The 5,516-nt window shown below is 38.1% G+C and overlaps 1 long non-coding RNA gene across 1 annotated transcript; it reads left to right on the forward strand.

Annotated features, from left to right (window-relative positions):
* The first annotated feature begins 1,574 nt into the window (after nt 1–1,574).
* LOC121268608 lies at nt 1,575–4,496 on the forward strand. Its single transcript, XR_005941191.1, has 2 exons — nt 1,575–1,717; nt 4,149–4,496. It is a non-coding gene; the product is annotated as an uncharacterized LOC121268608 (long non-coding RNA).
* Nucleotides 4,497–5,516: the final 1,020 nt, after the last annotated feature.

Here is a 5,516-nt window from a genome sequence, read left to right on the forward strand (position 1 = left end):
ATTTTAGTCTTCATTAGGCTTGAATTTTTGAAATATGAGAGATAGTACGTGGTTGTAATACGTATACTCGTGTGTTTCTGGAAGTGACACATGACTCATAGTAGGATACCTCGAAACCCTGAAGGAGCCACAAATCAGGAGAATCAGAATCCCCGGATGGATGGAGGATTAGCTGAAGCTGTACGTTTGCTGGCTGACATGCTTAGACAACAACAACAACAGCAAGCACACATACCCAGACCCGAAGTCAGGGGTTGTTTGTGTGAGAAGTTCTTGATCCATTGTTATCCAAACTTTTCTGGTAATGAAGAGCCACTGAAAGCCGAGAAATGGATTAAGGATGTTGAAATGACATACGAGATATGTGGATGTATTGAGGACGAGAAGGTTCTATATGTTGAATACCTATTCTAATGAGAAGCTGGAATATGGTGGGATATGCGAAGGTAGCTTCTAGTTAGGGAACTAGGAAGTTTAGTTGCACTGCCTTGGGAGAGATTTAAGGAAGAGTTCGACAACAGATTCTTCCCAAATTCTATCAAATAGCTAAAGACGTAGGAGTTCGCAACTTTAACTCAAGACAGTTTGACCATAGAATAGTACGCCACTAAGTCTATGGCGTTAGGAAGGTTTGCACCACACTTGATTTCTATTCAAAGGATGCAGGCACAAAAGTTTCAAGCTGGACTTCAGCCAAGGATCCATAGCTAAGTAGCTTGCCTAAGAATAAAGAATTACCAAGTGTTGGTAAACGTGGCCGCGATAGCAGAGACAAAGCAGAAGGGATCGACTACCCTGATCATTTCGGAAAGAAAGAGGACTTCATCATATGCTATTGAAGAAAGTTTGAAAAGGAAGAAGATGTTTACTAGATTAGATAAATGAAAAGGCATTGAGACTGGAAGCTCAATGCCGATCACATTTCCTCCTTGTGGAGAGTGCGGTAAACACCATGGAGGCAAGTGCAGAATCGGGTTGGGAACTTGTTTCAGGTGTGACCAACTGAGACATATGATCAAAGACTGACCCAGTGTTGCTTTGAGGAATGAAGGAAAGGGGGTTTCTCTCAACAGCGGCTGTAATACCCGAATCCTACTACGTAGGTCCTTACGTCTTCTATTAATATTTTTAAGTTAAATATTTTGAGATAAAGACTTTTATTATTTTATTGTTTATTATTTTATTTTAAGATGGGTGTGCTTTTATTTTTTTTAAAGTGGGTTACTAAATAATTTAAGGATATGTTTTATGACTTTATAATATTTATTTAAGCCCTCTATTTTTATCTAATTGAGAAGTGACCCAAACCCTCTCAACCATAGGATGGGTAGGTGAGAAAATATCTCCCTATGCTTGAATCCCCACCGTCCATCCTTAGCTTGTCAAAGAAGCCTTGACTAATCAACTCACCTTTCTCTCAAATTGAAACTGTCGGCTTCCTCAAGAAGTCAATTGGACTTCTTCCTCCTTCTCTCATCCATCGATCTCAAGGCATACGAAAGAAAAGAGAAAACTAGTCTCCTTCTTCACACAAGAAACCCTTCGGTTTCACCCAAGCCGCACGATCCCTCTCATTTCTTCAAGCCAATCTCTCTCATTTTGTGAGCTTAAGATTTCCACCGTAAGTCTTCAAGGAAATCAACCTTCTTTGGGTCTTTCGGATTCCCTCTTTTGCTCATCTACTGTGTTCCGTGGCTTGAAAAGGGGATCAAAACAGGTGATGTCCCTTTCGCAATATTTTTCTTGCGATTGAGATTTTTTGCTATGCAAATTGTGTCTTGTGATTTGGGGGGGTTTACAGATTTCTGTGTTAGCCGAGAAATTGTGATAGTTTCTAGACCAGTTTCTTGTTGCTTCTCTAGTGTTTAATCTAGTGGGTAGTGACCGAACCCCTGTTTTTCTGGGCTGACCGAGCACCTTGAGGTTGCTTTGCCTTGTGTTGTGCTCTGTTCTAGCCGTGTGTGTGAGTGTTCTGTTTTATGGTTCCAGCCATGTGTGTGTGCTCTGTTTTAAGGTTGTTTTGCTATGGGTCATGTTCTGTTTTGGTGTAACTCCATGTTTAACTGGGTTAGTCACCAGTGATGACAAATTGGTTGTGGTGTATACATGTATATGAAGAAAACGTGTTTGGTTACTCTATTTTGGGTGTTTTGCCGTGTGTCTCCTATTATTTGAAATGGTATATTTCTTAAGTTAACTTTGTTAGCCTCAAGTGTTGATTAATTGGTATGTTGATGTATAGATATATGTATGTCGACAAGAAGCCGTGTGTGTGTGTGTAGGTTCTGTTTTAGTGTCCTACCGTGTGTTGCACAAAGCAAACTTGTAGTCCACCCTTGTGTTTTATCAAGTTTAAGCCATGTTTTAACCTTGTTAAAGTCATGTATTTATGTGTTAAATTAATGGAGTTAAAGTTTATAGTTTAAACATGTTTTCCTAAGATTTATGGCCTAAGTAAGCCACCAAGACTTTTAAATTAAATTAGTAAGCTTACTTTAGGAATTCGTAAATTACCAAGAGTTGTATCTCTTTATTGGGACTGTTTTCAGAATATGTATACATATATAAGGCTTTCTTGAGTTTTTACCACTCTTATATTGTTTAATTGTATGGATAGGATTTTAGTTAAGTGAAGGATGTTTGAGCCATGAAAATACTAGAACTTGCTAGTTGCCCTGCCTTGTAAAATTCTGAAATTATGTTCCATCATGGAAGCCTAAACCAGCCTTTTTACCCCTTTTGCTCAACCTCACTCCTTGGCTAACCAAAGATAAACCTTACTAGGAAGAACCCTTGAAGAACAAATGACAAAAACCAACCTCTTGCAAGCATTGTCTTTTGTTAGATTTATATCCATATGAGGTTGCAACGCTGTCAAAATGCTCCCTTTGACGAAAAATTTCAGATTTGTAGCACTCCCTTGTTCCCTTCCACTCTTGAATAAATTCTTACCATTCTATACATTTTAACTTATGATTCCAACCCATCTCTTGTATAGAAAATAATAGCCTTTAAAGAGGGACAACAAGCAAGCTTTATATTTTCATGGGTTTCTTAAATGTCAAAATGAGGATACTAAGAGTTGACTTAGTGCCATTTATGTAGCTAAATGGGTTAAGGACGGTACTTAAATTCCAATTTGGAATTTAAGTGAGCGCGTAAGAGTGTCGGATAGTAAGGCTTAATGTGGAATGAATTTTAATGTGTTCATTTCATTTCATTGAATAGGAGTGTATTTCAAGATTCAAGGAACCTATTTGTAAAGCATCGAGGTAAGTAGCTATGACCATGCTCCTTACACACAAAGTACTCTTATGAAAATGTCTCTCTCTCTCTCTCTCCTTCCAAATGTTTCTCTTATGAAAGAATAGATGCATATATAGTATGTATAAGCCTTTCTTGATAGCCCCTGTTAAGTACCCTATTAATTATCATTGTGTGTATGTAAGGTAATGCATCATGAGATTTTATGCATGCTCTCTTAAATAATTATGCCTTACCTATATGTAGCATGACATGAAACATTCTTTTAAAAGAAATGCATATGCATTGGCACTAAATGAAGATAATGAAAATGTCGATTTTCTGAAGAAAGAAACGGAAAGGAATGAAAGCATGAATGTACGTAACGGCCACATGTATGAAAAGGGTACCAAATAAATGGGCAGATTGCAATGCCAGGTAAGTAGTACTGTTAGTGCACCCAGTGCTACCCCCTATGAAAAAGAATTCCCAACCTGCGGACGTGGGCGGGATCCGGGTCTAAAAGACTGCTAACTCCAACACACGGGGCATAATAGTGTGTATTGGCCCAAGAAAGTGAAATGTAAAGTAAAGTCATTTTTTAAGAAATGTTATGCATGAAAGCAAGTAATGTTTATGCATGAAAGCAAATAAATGTTTATGCATGAAAGTATAGTCATTCCTTAATTGTTTATACATGAAAGTAAGGTTATGTCATAGAAATGTTACGCATAAAAGTATAGCTATTCCTTAAACTGTTTATGCTTGAAAGCCTTGTCAAGAACTGCAATTGTCTATGTATGCATGTTTTCAAAAGAAAGATTATGTGATTAATAAGTTAACGGCATGGTGTACTGCTTACTGAGTATTAGACTCACTTTGTGTTTATATTTTAAACGTCCAAGTATGAATGATGAGGCTGGGGAGCTAGGCACTGCTGAGGAGGGAAGGGCTGATGCTTAGAATTCCCTGTCGGTTCAATTTTAATGATAATGGTTATGTCTTTATGTTTTTATGATGGGTCCCATGTTGGGACGTTTTGTTGGTTTGACTTTAATACAATATGTCCTTGGGTATGATGTAAGTACTATGGTGGGGTGATGGTAATGGTGTAACTTCTATAGTGGGGTGATGGTAACCCCACATAAAAAGGTTAAATGCCTTTTTGTATGTGTTATGGGGACGAAGTCCCCTTTTTATTGGAACTAGCGATGTTTTAAATGAATGAATGATGGACTCTGAGAGTCTTTTGGGTAATATGTTGAACAGATTGTCTATCAGGTGCTTGCTTTTAAATTAGGAACGTAGTGTACATGCATGTCATGTTCACGCTTATCCCTTAACCCTCATAGAAAAAAATAATAATACTAATAATAATAACACTAATATTAATAAGGAAAAAACAGGTCTCAAGTCGTGATCCCGTCCTAATAATGGGACGGGGTTGTGACAGCGGCTACAAACCAAAGCCGAGGCAGCACGTGCCCATGAGAGTGTATGCTGTCAGGGAGATGCAGATGCTAACACCCCAGGAACTAAAGAAGCTGGTTACCGGAGCGCGCTAGGCACTAATGCCGATGGAGCTACACTTTATGTTACGTGTGTCCACAACAAGTGTGGCACAAACAATTCATGGGGCCACAACAACTGTGGAGCATGAAGTATGGGGCCACAACAATTGTGGAGTACGTATTAACACAGTCATAGCTGTATAGGCACCTGTGTTGTGATGCGGTAATCGGCAGGGATACACGGCTTAAGGGGACCCGTGTAGCACCCATATGGTCACTTTTATTAATTAAATCTATTGAATAAGATTCCAAGTTTATGTATTTCACGTTCAAGTTGTGTTTCACGTTATGTTATGTTTAAGTTTACATTCATGTCAAGTTTCAAGTTCATATCAATCATGGTAACCCCATGAGATAAGAATACCCAACATGACAACCCCATGAGATAAGATTACTCAATCATGGTGACCCCATGAGACAAGAATATGTTTCAAGTTTATGTTTATGTCATGTTATGTTCATGTTCATGTTATGTTCAAGTCCACGTTCATGTTATGTCATGTTCACGTTCACATTATGTTTCAAGTTTACAGTTTATGTTATGTTGTGCTCAGGTTCATGTTATGTTCATGTTCATGTTCAAATTATGTATGTTCACGTTCATACTATGTTTCAAGTCCATGTTATGTTTCAAGTTCACGTTCATACTAAGCTTACTTATGACTTTGATTATGCATTCATGCTTTTACTGCCATGCATGCA

Source organism: Juglans microcarpa x Juglans regia, chromosome 5S, assembly GCF_004785595.1.
Source record: "Juglans microcarpa x Juglans regia isolate MS1-56 chromosome 5S, Jm3101_v1.0, whole genome shotgun sequence".
NCBI lineage: Eukaryota > Viridiplantae > Streptophyta > Magnoliopsida > Fagales > Juglandaceae > Juglans > Juglans microcarpa x Juglans regia.